Source organism: Pseudopodoces humilis, chromosome 6, assembly GCF_049639895.1.
Source record: "Pseudopodoces humilis isolate 2021_Gansu_Grassland_sample_001 chromosome 6, ASM4963989v1, whole genome shotgun sequence".
NCBI lineage: Eukaryota > Metazoa > Chordata > Aves > Passeriformes > Paridae > Pseudopodoces > Pseudopodoces humilis.
Genome location: NC_142205.1, coordinates 8845061 through 8860192, shown reverse-complemented (window position 1 = coordinate 8860192; position 15132 = coordinate 8845061). Strand labels below are relative to the sequence as shown.

The 15132-nt window shown below is 40.5% G+C and overlaps 1 protein-coding gene across 2 annotated transcripts in view; it reads right to left on the bottom strand.

Moving 5' to 3' along the window:
• The window catches only part of FAM193A (family with sequence similarity 193 member A), a 76391-nt gene extending 61647 nt beyond the window's left edge, over positions 1-14744 (bottom strand). For both annotated transcript variants that reach the window (XM_088056896.1, XM_005517887.3), the window contains exon 1: positions 14649-14744. The gene's annotated coding sequence lies outside the window, so the exon portion shown is untranslated. The remainder of the gene's footprint in view (positions 1-14648) is intronic.
• Between the last annotated feature and the right edge of the window lie 388 nt (positions 14745-15132).

Below are 15132 nucleotides of genomic sequence, written 5' to 3'. Positions count from 1 at the left end.
AGTAAAACTTTCTTCAATGAAAGATTTACACAGGGAAGGAAGAATAAATGTCATGATTTACTTGATTAATGTCTTTGACAGCCTTAAGTACTGAAACTTTCTCATGACCAAATTAAATAGCAAGATCTTGACAATTACCATGAATTTCAAAATAGATCTAAGTGACTACATGCAAAAGAGGAGTCAACAAGGTCAGACTGATGGAAAAAACTTATGCTACCTTGGGATGCATAGCTTATATGACACAGGACATAATCCTTTCACCTAATATTGCTCCAGTAAGTCTCAGAGGGACTACTGTAACTCATTCTGAACACAGGTCTTCCAGCCAGACAGGAACAGCTGGAGAAAAGCCACAACAGAACTACCACCAGACACAGACAATATACCTACCAGGAAAGGCTGACAGAACTGTGGACACCAACCTTACAGACCAGAATATTGAAGAGAGAGGAAGAGTCAGTTCTCTCTATCCAAAGCAAACAGAATAAGCAACAGAATGTTTGAATTTTGGGAGAATTCTATGCAATAGAAAATTAACAGCAAAGTAGTTAAGAGTAAAAATAGGCTGTTTGGTGAGGTTGTGGAGTCTCCATCACATAAGTCATTTTAAGAGCAGGTTAAACAAATAAGTAAGAAAAGCAGCATCAGTATTGTCTCCACTGGCCAGAAGACAAATGAATGAGATAAAAATAAGCATGGAAAAACCTTGAAGTTAAGACTTTAGAGGACTGATAAGAGATTCTGGAATATTACAATCAATTTTGGTGTCAGATTTAAGAAGCTAGTTTACTAGCTAGCTGCTTGGATTTGTGTCCACTTCCTAGAGTGAAATTAAAACCCCAAAAACAACAACAATAACAAAAAATATCAACAAAAAAATCACAACATGAAACGATCTTAAAGAAAATCAGTTGTAGTCTTCAGACAAATCATCCACCTTTTAATATGTATCAAGGTACATAATTACAAATACTAATGAGCTTTAATATTTTAAAAGATGAAAAGCTCAAGAATTAGTGGATTCTACCTAAAATGATTCACAGAAGGAAAAACAGGGCAAAAAAGCTCAACTCCCCTGGGAACTACCCAGCTTCTGATACACCATGGTGGTCAGACTACCTGCCTGCTCAGTGCCTGCTCATCAGTTACCCACACACATGCCCTCTCTCACAAATGCACAAGTAAAAGTGTGATTAGGGAAATGGAAAAAAGCCAAGTTAGAAGGATAAATCCACACAGTAGCAGTGGGACACACATCCTTTCTGCCTCTCCTACCCCAATTTATGGCAATATAGTGGAGTTGTAAGCCTATCCAGTATAATTTCCAACTAGCCAGGCCAACTAGTTCAGGAGGTCTGACCATGCGGACTGGTTTTCCATGAAGAGGAGTTACAGACATCCTTCCTGTTCAATACTGTCAGTCAAATTTTGCTTTAGAGGAAAAGAATCCCAACAGCATATCGGAAGGGCAGACACAACAGGTGCCAGAATGACATCTTCCAATGATCCTTTCACGCTTTAAAGACCGGGATTTGTGCTCCACTAAACTCCCACTAAACTCCCATTAAAGCCCACTAAGCAGAGACACCTACAAAAGAAATAATCACCAGACTTAACACTTTTCTGATCATGTAGTAACACTCATTAACAGATTACTGCTATAGCTGTGCAAACTCTCTCATGTCACAAACATGACCTCACACAATATCCATTTTGCTTAAAAAATTAAGACAAGGACAATTTCTAGCCATAAATAAAGTCTTAAAAGCATCAAAAAAAGCAGTCCATTACATCAACTATTTTTTGTTTATCATGAGTTAATACCAACACTAAGAAAACTTTGCCTGTAACTTCAGAAAGTTAAACTACTCAAGCACACTATACAAAGAATATATTTGTGGCAGAAGTGTCAGAGACGGGATTTTTGCAAGCAAAATAAAACAGTGAAGACTAACTTCCTGTTATAAAAACAAGGAAATACACGAGTAACAAAGAAACCACAGAAAATTTTTTCCCATCAGACAAATTCATCCCTAACTTGGGAGAACAATTAAAATGTAAAAATACAATTATTCAGGAATTATTATTTAACATTAGGACAATTCCTCACATACCAATGGTTGAAGTGGGAGTGTTGATCTGCTGGAAGGTAGAAAGACTCTGCAGAGGGATCTGGACAGGCTGGATCAGTAGGCCCAGGGGTCTGAGGTTCAGCAAGGGCAAGTGCCAGGTCCTGCCCCCAGGTCACAACAACCCCTGCAGCACTACAGGCTGGGGCAGTGGCTGGAAAGGGCCCGGTGGAAAAGGACCTGGGGATGCTGGTTGAGAGTGGCTGAACACGAGCCAGGTGTGCCCAGGTGGCCAAGAAGGCCAGTGGCTCCTGGCCTGGGTCAGCTGGGCACACCAATCACTGTGGGCAGCAGGAGCAGGGCAGTGACTGTCACCCTCAGCACTGCTGAGGAGGCCTCACCTCAAGTCCTGGTGTTCAGTTCTCTGCCACTCACTGCAAGGAAGACACTGAGGTCCAGAGAAGGGACACTGAGCTGGTGAGGGGTCTAGAAGGTAAATCCCATGATGAGTGACTGAGGGTGCTGGGGGTGTTTTAGACTGAAGAAAAGGAGGCTCGGAGGTGACATGACAGCTTTCTACAACTCCCTGACAGGAGGATGAGGCTCAGTCTCTTCTCCCAGGGAACCAGCAACAAGACAAGAGGAAATGGCCTCAAGCTGTGCCAGGGGACGTTTTAGGTTGGACATTAGAAGGAATTTTGTTGTGAAAACAGTTGTTAAACATTGGAATGGACTGCCCATGGAAATGGTAGAGTCACCATCCCTGAAGGTGTTCAAGAAATGACTAGACATGGCACTCAGTGCTATGGTTTAGCTGACATGGTGGTGGATCAGTCAAGGCTGGACTCCACGATCTCAGAGGTCTTTTCAAAGGTAATTGACAATGTGACTCTGTATCCTCCATTTTGTAACATTGTACATTATTCATTTATATGCTATTTCACAAGGTAAGCCTTTATGGAAAAAGCTCTTCATAAGGATGTTGACCTTCTCAGGATTATCACAAATATAAACAGGGTTGGGAGTAAATTTCTTTGATTTTTTTTTTTAGTGTTTTTGGTACAAAGGAGGTCTGACACCCTAAAGCCTGATCCTCTAGGCTTTAGCAGAGGAGACACAGACTACCATGAACTTTTGCAGTTTAGCTACCAAATCATCAGAAACATCTTACTGACTGAGAGGATGAGCCAGTCTCACCAACAGGTGACACCAAGTGCAACCCACTGACTTCAGAGTTTGTTTCAAAACTGGCTTCACATTTAGACAAATCCTCATTTCTGCAACCTTAGTTAAAAGCCACAAAGGCAAGCAGACATTCAGACTTCTGTCTGAACATTCCACTTAAAGAATAAATTATCACAGGCCATTTCTAGCAATGTTTTAACAAATTTCAAAGGATCAGCACAATTCCCTAAACCTTACAGAGTCACTAGATTTTTCACCTGAACAAAAATAAAAAAATAGCATCAGAATTATTTAAATATTGACAGAAGAATGTTCCTCTTAATTTTTTAAGATACAGCCATCAAGCTTACAAAAAACATACAACAACCAGTCTAAAGAATATTCAATGTGTGATTGTCATAATTTCCACATAATTCTGAAAAACAGTAAGCTAGGTCACCAATGACAGCACTTCCAAAAACATTAAATAATTAATATTTAACTTACTTACTATGCAATGTTTCTCAGTACAAAGTTCCATATCCTCCTACATAAGGTTTCAAATCTGCAACTAGTGGATACTGTATAAGTATGGCCGCCTGTTTTCCAGACAGAAAAGTAATTGTATTTTATTTCCTTTGAAAGCATCAGAATCTTTTCTGAAAGCCTTGTTTTATATCTAAAAATTATGGAATTTTAACTTTGTCCACTCTTACTCTTGTGGTTCAGACTCACGATGCTAAAAAAAAAACCGCAACCTAGCCAGCTTCAGGCTGCTGCTGCAAGCTGTCTCAAATCACAGCAGACACCAGTCCAATTCCCTGCAGACTTCCTGAAAAGAAGTGGAGAATGACAGTATAGTGGAGACAAATCTTGGAAGTAGCCAGGAAAAAATGTGAACATAAAATAAAGATGATTACACAGATAAAACTACAAAGTTTTAATTTGACAGTAAAGGAGAGCACTATCTCTTGCTGGGTGACTAACTAAAACCTTAATTCATCTGAAGCCTATTCTAGTGAAGACTTGGGTTTCAACTACATGTTAGCAACAGCCACATAGATAAGTTAAAGCCATTAAAACAAAATTGTGAAAAAACTTCTGGTGAACCTCAGCTAAACCACTAGCTTGCCATCTGTTGCGACAGCAGCTTATTGAAGATAAGCAGCCTGGAAGCATTATGGCAATTAAGAAATCTTTTGGTCATTAACTCCACACCAATTAAACACTAAAGGCTGGCAGAACCATACTGTGGCTCAGAACTGCTTTTTAAGGTGAACTCTTCTGTTCCCAATGATTGGCTTCACGATGAGACACTGTGTGGCAAAGAAGCTTTGAACATTTACTCAGGCACTTCTTTGTCCATTGGTAGCCCACATATATGTGTGTTCTCCTACTCAAAATTAATTTCCATGCACACATCCAAACTATTTACTTCATTCCTACACTTACACAGCAATCTCTTTAACCCACATTCAAAGACACTATGTTTCAAAAAGCCTGAGTACATGCACACACACACTGTCACTCATGCATCTGTCCACAAAAGTGTCTCTAGGCTTGCATCACCTTTAGTGTTATCCAAATTCAGAGTATCATATCTATCTCAGTGAAATATTCCCTACAACATATTTAAAATAGTCAATTGTTAAGTTTAATATGGTTATCCTTAATTTCTGTTAATATTTATAAACTAACGAAAGTCTGCCTAAGACAACATTTTACTCAAGGCGTTTTTAAATTAAGCTACCAATCTCAGTGGAAAAAAACACCTAGTATTAGAAATATCTGAACTACCTGTTCAGCCTCAAGAGGAATAGAAGACAGAGAGTACATCTTACCAATGTCCATAAGCATCTGAAAGGAGGGCGTCAATCACATGGAGCTAGGCTCTACTCAGTGGCGTAAGGCAACAGGACAAGAGGCAAGAGGTGGAAACCCGCACAGTAAGTTCCACCTGAACACAGGAAAGAACTTCCTCACTAAGCAGGGGACTGAGCTCTGGAACAGACTGCCCAGAGACACTCTGAATTCTTCCTCACTGGAGATATTCAAGAACTGTCTAGAAACCATCTGGTGCAATGTGCTCTAGGAAGACCCTACTTGAGCCGACAGATGACCCCATCAGTGGTCCCATCCAAGTTCAGTAATTCTGTGTACAATTCAACAGTATCATCACCTTCCTAGCTTAGGAAGGCTTCTGCTCTGAGAGCTAAAGTTTATGTTTTGCACATAGTGAAAGAAAGAAACCCAAAACCACCTCACCACCAAAAACCAGAAAAAAAGCTTTGACATTAAAAAAAAAAAATTAAAAAATCTTAGTTTAAAATCTTTATTATTTTAGTCCTAAAATACAGAAGAAATCAAAGTTTGCAGTGCCCACAGTTAGTGCACTGACTTCAATCACATGAACATATAGCTGTTTGTACTAGTCCTCTCTCTTTGAAAAGAGCCTGAAAGAAAGAAGTGGGTGGCAGAGTGTATTCAAGTCTGGCACCCCTGCCTAAAGCCACATCTTTTATTTCTAAGGAGTCATCATTGATGCAGTTTGACAGCACAAAGCTGAAAGCAGGAGTCAAGGTAGAGCACTACAGCACTTTTCAATACTACATGTGCATTACATTTAATGCAGTTTCCAACATATTTCAACACTATACATAATGAGATATCCCCTAACACACACTTTAGAGTCATGGCTTGCATCAATTAACAGACTGCTTTCAGGAAAATGATTCAATTGACAGCCTCCTTTTCCTTACCTCACTTTACAATCCTGGTATCATGACAGACATTCAAAACCTGAGGCACATGACCAAAACTTCTCAGTCAAATTCAAAACACAAGTCTACATCATGCCATGCTTAGCTAATGCATTCAACAGTCTGTCTTTCTTTCTTGAACTCACTTGCCCATTTAAAAAGGCCAAGCATATTTCATGTACCATCAATAACGTTTGCTCTTTTACAGCTTTCTCCCCTCATTCACATCATCTCCTACTTCATCCAAGAGGAAAAAAAAAACCCCAACATTTTAGTCTTATTCTATCCTTCCAAAGACCACACCCTCATTCACTACCCACAGACTTAACTTACCAAACTGTCACCTGTTTCTTCTAACCTATGAGGAGAATAAAAGCAGACCAAAAAATAGCAGTCCCCAAGAAAGCAGTGCTTTCTTACATAAAAAGGTGCTGCTTCAGGGTCTTGCTCAGATGTCAGTCTAGCTGGCAAATATCCATGCTTAGAGCTCCTAAATGATTGCTGGTGAGTAGAGCTCAACACTAACACTGAGTTAAGCTGCACTAGCTCTGGCAGCAGCCAGCTCTGTTAAGCCTACCTGAGAGGCAGATTACTACCCTAAAGCCAGATCATATATTAGCTTAGATGACCAATTTTTGATAAAAGCTGGCTCAGGAGTTAGATGGTTCTAACACAGCATACCATATGCATTTCCCCCCTTCCCAATAGCTTTATGAGTGTTGTAACTGAGATGCCTGATACTGTAAAACCTGCTTCAGCTTCTGATGCTGTAGAGAAACATGCCTACTACTCTGCTCCTTACCTCCAGAACTCTTCCTAAGGACTAATTTCAGAGGTTACTTCAGCTATGCCTGCAGATTTCCTAAAGGAGATGAAACCTTAAGGGAGAAGTAAAAACATAACTACACAAAAAACATAATTAATTAACTGTTGTCCACAGAAGTCTAAGTAGTAAAACCCTTTGAGCAGACTTCAGTTGCCAGTGTTTCTATTCTTAAGTCAGAAAATTACAAGTAGTTATGGGTCCATGGAGCCCATTACATTTTTAAAGGACAACTACTAGATTTAATTACTACAGCTAACTTATCAAACATATATTAGTTAATAAACAGATATCAGTCACTAAAGTTTTATACTCCAGTGATGCATGCATATGTTAATGCCCCATCTTTAGAAAGTTAAATGTCTAGAGCACATGTGTAAGTTTGTGACATAAACCAAACACTGCCCATTCTCTGCACAGTTTGCTCTTGCTTTAAGTAGAGAAACTACTATTCCCAAAAAGAGCAACAACTGACTTAGAAATCAAAGTGAGCAAAGCTGACATTGCAATGCAAGCCATGACTAAACACTTTTGATATTGTAGGCATAATTAACATCTAGAAGAATGAAGACAGGCATCTGAAAATTTACATCTAGAACAGTGAAGTCCCCTGTGCTGCCAGCCAGACACTTCTATCCAGCCTGCTACCTTTCCTCAGAGATGACAAGAAACAGCTATTTAGAGCAGCAAACACTGCCCCAACAGCTGATCACATCCTCCATCCATCTGCAGCTTAACACAAACCACTGAACTGCTGCCAAAGCAGTTAAAGAAAAAAAAAACCAAAACAAGAAACCCAAAAACTCAACAAACCAGCAGATTTTTCCTAAGAGCAACTGCCATCCATGAACCCTCCCAGAAATTAGTCCCCACTGCCTATTGTAGCCCCTCCTGGACCACAAACTATTTCTCACAGCCACATTCTAAGAGGAGTATGAGCCCATAAGAGAAGCCCTGAAGTCCAGGTGCCTTAAGTGTCAACTTTGTTCAAGATCCAGGCAACGAAGTCCACAGCTCTGGACTTCAAAATAATTACTTTCATGACCTTGTAAAAATTTAATTTACCTGGATGATTGTGGTCTTATGTTTCTAACATTCTTTGCAAGTAACCACCCCTCAAAGCTACTATAAGCCAGTTCAACAGATTAGTGTATGAAAGGAGGACTAATGTAAAGATCTACTGTTCATGTGGACTTCGGGATGTTCCACAGAAAGTAACAATGCAGAGCCACCTACCACCTACTGTGGTTTGTTCCCCTAGGCAAGAGGAGGAGAGGAGAGACTATGCATAGGAATAGTTCATGGAAGCACATAGATTTTCTCCTGAAAAATGCACAATGAAGTAAATCTTTTGTTTCCTCCTTCTAAATGAGCAAAGTTACTCTTTAAGATATGACTCAAGGGGGCATGTATCAAAAACTACCTGAGCTCCAACTTTTTTTGTTTTTTAAGAGGAAGAAACCATAACTGAGTAGGGAAGAAGAGGCTAAGTATGGCCTCCTACACAGGTTTTTCACCTTACCTGACTTCAGGCACTTAGTTTGTACCAAAATCTCCCCAGGCTTCCTTTAATAAAAGGGTGGAGAGAGATGGCTGCTCTAGAGACTGATGCAGAACAGGAATGCCTTCCTCTCAGATGCTTGAGTGGGTACTATCATTCCTAGGAATTCTGAGATACTAGGAATTCTAAGAGTCTAAGAGAGAACTACTTTTGTGGCTTTTGCAAAAGGAGGGATTATTTAAGAATATGGTTAAAGTTCTCACCCCAAGGAAGTTTTTCACCAGTGCTATGACCAGTCCAACATGAACACCTTCAGCTCAACAACTTAAAAGAGGCTCACAGGCAGTCCCACTAATTTTCCCACTAAAATCCACTTTGCAAAACAGTGCCTGGACTAACTTCTGCATCAGTAAAGCAGCTGTACATTCTCTATTAAAAAAAAAAAAAATAACAAGAAAATATTCAGGAAAAAATATTTACCTCAGGTAAATGCTATGTTGCTCAGATGTATCTTTAATAGTATTTCTTGTGTGTTTCCTCACAGGTGAGAAGGTGAAGGTTAGTAATGCCATAGGCTGCCATGAATTTTTACAACACAAAATTAAGTAACTGTTATATAAAAAAAACCAAAAACACACTTATTCTACTGTATTCTCAGAAATGCCTCAATTTGGGCAGTTCCTGTAATTAAGAGTAACATCATAAATGTTGTTTCCCTGTTGAGCTCTTCATTTGCAACAAGGAACTGAACTACAGTATTCTTCTAGACATTTAAGTCAAATGTTTCATTATGTCTAATTAGCCTAGGAAAATTCCACATACAGAATATTCTTTCTCAAAACAGACCAGTCCAGAGCTACCTGTCACAGTTAAAAAAAAAAAATTAAAAAAGAGGAAATTGTAGGGATTGCTTCCATTACCTTAATAAAACAGGATACATGACCTCCTTTCCCATTAGTGAAGAAGCCCCAATAAACATTAAACCTTCTCTGATTACTCAGACCCATACGAACCCGGAACACTGCTGAGCACATCCATAAAGTTCTGTACATCCTAAACAAAGCAAGCTGATTTCCCAGTTATTTCTCCCAATCACTTCTCCACAATATGTCTTCAGTAGATCTGTATTTGTTCAGGACCACCCTTGCTCAACACATGCATCAGGGTCTAAAAATTAGTCTCATAGGCACCAAGCACCACCAAACTGAATTCCCACGTCCACTCAGCCCTCCTTGCCCACCCAGAAGAGAGGCTGACTGGATCTCTCACTGTAAAGGAGAAAAGATCCAAAGACATGACCAAGATGGGATACCACCATAACAGGACAAATGCCATAACCAAGAAAGTGATGTCATATTAAATACTAAAATAAAGCTTCAGCTACTGTTTCAATCAAGAAACTTGGAGGAGAACTGGACAAGAACCCTGAATATTCTCATCAATATACACCTATTTCAGAACTAATTTTTCAAACTAATCTTGTTACAAATTAAATCAACAAGGTTTTGCTTCCACAGTCAGGAAACAAAAGGGAAGATGGGAAGGGAGTCACTAAGTTTTTTAGAGTAAATAATTTCTCTCTCTCAGTCTCTCACATTTTGCAACAAATACAGCAAGGGAAAAAAATCCTCTGCCTTCACACCTGGAATTGAATGTCTCCTAACAAAGCCAAAGGAGGATCCTTAGCTTATATGGATTATACCGCTGAACCAGATGCCATTTTTTTGGACACATTTTTGGAAGATTTTATTTAAAAATTCACGACTGATTATTCTTATTATCAGTTGACCATGATTTTGCAGGTGCAGGAGGTGGGGGAGAAATGGAATGCTCAGGGATTGGATATACATCAAGGTCATGAGTACACACAGGCACACACTTCCCAGGAGCAGCATTATGTGATCTGACCCAATCACTGGTATATGTGCTTCTGGTGTCAGGTCTATTAGCTGAAAAATGCCTTAACTGAGCATGGGAAGAAGCTATGAAAGAGCTAATAATGTGAATGTTATGCAACCACTAAGCTTGTTTTAAAGTTTGAAATATTCCATTTAGACTCTGCTTCTAAATTAGCAAGTTAACTCAACCATACCATCTAAAGCAAATCCTAATAGTTTTATCCCATTCTGCCTCCTTTTATTAAAAAAAAAAAGCAGAGCATAAGCTCTTCAGGGCAGACATTGCATGCCTATTAAAAAAAAAGTGAACTACCTTTAATCAGAGGAACAAATTTACTTCCTCACTGTCACAAAGGCTTGTTTTTCTTCAAGTCAGCGTTAAGGGTGTTTATAAGTACCTGCTGCCTCAGCCTGAAGAGCAGAGGTTGTAATTGTTTTATTAACTGGAGTTTATCTAGTTTACCTGAGCCTTGACAAAAATTGGCCAAAATAAGTTTGCTTTTGGAGAGGAGGAGGAGGGGAGGAGGCCCTACATAAAAGCACAAGAGCTAGTTATTTGCTGAACTTCTGAGCTCCTGACAAAGCTCCTCTTTTGAATGTTTCCTTCCTTTTGATTGTTTGAATCATGGAAGGATAAGAGTGAACAGGGAAAATCCAAAATCACAGATCAAACACAAATATCACTAAAACACAATAAGCTACAAAGCTGCTAAAGAAATTGGCTAGGTACATTCTGCTACGTAGAGAATTTCAATTTAAAAAGCAGTACCCCATAATAAAAAAATAATCTGCTGAAGTACTTTATTAAATTCTAAGCCAGCTCTCAAATGCAAGAAGATTCAATACATTACTACACTTGACAAACAATACTTAGAAAAATGCAACAGAATTGTAAAATGGCTACTAAATTATTTCCTTTGATAAGGAAATAATTGGTCAGGCCTGTAACAAAAAGTATTTCTGTAGTTGATCAGCTACTGACATACCACTCTTCACTCCAAAATACCTGAACATACTAACAAATAGCCAATTTTGCTATAGTCTATGTATGAATTATGCAGTAATTGCTAGAGTTAATCAATTGCCTCTCATAACATCAATAATCCAACTGTCTGTCAAAAATGTATAGGATCAAATTAAGAAAGCCTGATGCAATGCATTGCTGAATTAAAACCAAAACAGAACAGAAAGCAAGATCTATTTCTATAAATAAGCATATTAAAAAGAAAAAATCCTAGAGAAGTCATGCAGCAGCACTGGACAACTAAGTGACTTCGTTTCCAGTTCCAGTTAAAGTTGACACAGTTACAGGTTTTCAAAACTGAGACTCCCTTGCAATGATACTCTGCCAAAGCACACTTAATTTCACTAGCACTCCAAAACATCTGACAGTTCTTCAGAGGACAAACTCAGATGCTATAAAGCATGTGTATGGAATAACATACCTTCCAGGAAGATTCCATTAGGAGTTGCCCACTTGCATCCCAGAACAAGACTTAGCATGCACTCCAATGCAGAATTTAGCCTACAGTCCTAAAAAAACCCTCCAGATAAGATGTATAAAAACCTCAATTCAAATTTATTTGTTAGCTCTAACAGGGTTAGCTAGAATTTCAGTACTGGCACATGAGCTTTTAGTCTGAACCATAAATACATTCATTTTTAAACTGCAGTCAACCTGTTTTATAAAGCAGGTTCAAAGTATACATTATTCTGAACAATTATTGACATACAAGGATGTGGACCACACACAGGCTCATTTCTTTACATGCTGCTTCATTCTGTCTTTTAGACAAATTTTGAAAGAAACACCTAACAGAACACTAGTAGAAGGATATGCCCACCCCATCCAGAATGGCTGCCCTAAAACCAGGTAGGTGACAAGAGCTGGAAACCACATGAGGGCAATGAGAACATGAGAACAAGTAGAACACACTATGCTGTGCAGCAAGCACTAAATTCATGGGGGGTGCTGGTGGTTATACTTCACACCTTTTCAAAGATTAAACATTTAAGTTTGTTCAACAGAGAACTGGCTGATGAGTTCTTTTACTCACCAAAGGGAATTTCACATTATTCCAGGTAAGATAAAAGTAAAGCAAATCTGGTTACTATTTTACAGCTATTAGTGTATTGCTTACTCTCCATCCAGCCAAAACAAACCTAATTTAGAAGTGATCTGTCATGTAAAATACAGTTTTCTTTCTCAACTTCATCCAGAAAAAACATCTACTAGTTTTTCCACTCAAAAAAAAAAGTCTTGTGTTGACCATGTACCCTAAACTATCAGATTTTTACACAGCATTAAGGTGATCCTATTTTCACATCAGCAGGAGTCATGCAATGGTGCTTTATGATTTCACCTTTGCAGCAAAATTATCAGTGAATTTTTAAGTAGTGGCAAATCTCATGTCATAACCATTGGAAAGGTATTAAAAGTGTCAAGAAAGAGGTCATTGAAACCACTATGGACGAAGCAACACCAACTTTAAAGGAGCATTATAGGGTATAAGCATTTACCTTTCAAAAAGCTGAGCAATAGGATTTACCTATCCTCAAAATCTCATTCCAATATGCTTACTGTTTGATTGATCAAGGTCTCTGCTGCAGGTTTAACTAACTGATCTGTTTGTTTAACCGACTTAACTCCCCACTGCCCATAAGTCTTCAGAACCACTTGTACCACACTACAAAGTGAAATGGAAACATTCAGCAAATCACATACAAATCTAAGGGTAGACGCAAAAAAAAGATGAATGAAGAGAAAGTTACAAATGCATTAAGTCACATGTTGTGTACACTTACAAAAGTATGAATAACACATAAGCAAGTGCAATAGACAGATGTATTCTCCCAAAAATTTAGTGCTGAAACACAGTATTTAATTTTCAAGACATAAAATACTTTCGGAGAGACTGAGAAATTTTATTAGGAACTACCTTGTCTGAAAGACAAAGGAACACAAACTAGGTAGACTAGCAATTATTTTGACTTCAAAGATAAATTTCAGAATGATCCCATACAGTCTGATGAGAACCAAAGTTCTAGACTAAACATAACCACAAGCCACAAACATCAAAATAATAGGGGTAGTGGAGCCATATCAATGTCCCATTCTGAGCATCACTTCGCTGCTGGTTTTATTTCCCTTGGCATGATGATGTTTAACAATCTACAAACCTGAACCTGTAAAGGCTTATGATCTAAGACATAAAACAAAACAAGATACATCTTCTTGATACAGGTTTAGTTAGAACAGTGTTGACTGATGACTTGCAAAGTTGCAGAAGAAAAACCTGCACACCTCTTTGTTATTAGGCACATCAACATTCTTCTGGATATATAAGGCCTATACAGACTACTGTCCCAAATTATGCGTGAAGTTAAGTATCAGACTAGAACAAACATACAGAAACAGTTAATCTAAAGTACAGTAGACAAGAATGAAAGTATATGAACCCAAGTTTTAAGGAGAAGGGGGAAAAAAGTCAACCTACAATCACCACATTGATTGTTGACCCAGCAAAATAGATGGACTCAAAACTATATGGAGAACAAAAGAAACCCATTTGTTATATCATTGCAGATATATATTATTTCAGACATGCTACATCACAAAAGCAAATTCTTTAACTTCCCTTTCATATGCTCAACAAGTTCATGAGAGCAAGAGGAAACAGAGCAGGTGGTATGACATGCACATAGAAGTCTGAAGATGCTGTCAGCAGGAAATGCTGCTGTAAATATGATACCTGAACACAAGCTCTGTGTTGATAACAAAAAACTTGAGGTAACCTTTACAAGAGAAAGGAACACGAACTTATTTGCTCTTTTGCTACTTAAACTGATAGGACACCTTTTTAAGGGCTTAATCCTTGAGTATTTTTTCTTGGGAAAAAAAAAAAATCAGTTACACTACACAATCTGTTCCAAATAAATTTCACCGTAATATGAAATAATGTAACAGTTCTGAATTATGCCAAGGCACCAGAGTGCCAACCACAGCCCAAGCTACAAGGAACCTCCTATACTTAACAACGAAGTTGGCCAATGCAAAAACGGCGTAATGGTAAAAAAAATTAAAAAAAATAAAAAAAATACAGGTGTCTTTATGCTTTCTCAAGGCCTGCCCGCCTATTTCTTACAGCTCCTCCATTAAGGTGAGAGCCCGCAGATGGGGACGCTGAAGCTGATTTCAGGACAAACCCCAAGACGACACGGCCCCGCGCAGCCGGCGCGGCCCTTCCCCCACAAAGGGTGGGGAGCTGAGGACGCTGCCCAGCCCCGCCGCCCCCTCCCCGCAGCCCCGGGGCCCAGCCCCGAGACCCTCCCCCCCCGGGGCCCGAGCGGGCCGGGGGGATGTCGCGGCGCAGCCCCCCGGCCGCCACCGCGGGTGTGCGGTATCACCGCAGCCACCCCGGCCCCGCTCACCTCGCCGTGTCCCGCCGCGGCCCCGGTGCCGCCCGGGGCTCCGCTGCCGCCGCCCGGAGCTGTCAGCAGGGCGCCCACCGCGACCGGCGGGGCGGGGGCCGCCGCCGCCGCACCCCCGGCCTTGCCCAGCCCGCCGGTGCCGCCGCTGGGTCCCGGCCCGCCGGTGCTGCCGAGGCCACCGCCCCGCTTGTTCTTCCGGCGCTTCGCTCCGCGCTTGGCGTCGGCCGGACTCATGGTGCTGACACCCGGGCACGGGAGGAGGGAGCGCCGGGGAGGAGGAGGAGGAGGAGGTGGGGGGAAGGGGCGCGGGGTCGCGCCAGGCGCCCGGGGGTGGCGAGGCCGGGCAGGGCCGGGAAGGTCCGGGGCTCCCGGGGCGGCGCGGGCGAAGCGGGGCTGTCACGGCCACGGGGACTCGCTCGGCCCCGGCGCCGCTGGGCAGAGTTACCGTCCAATATGGCGGACACAAGGGGAAAGTGATCCCCCT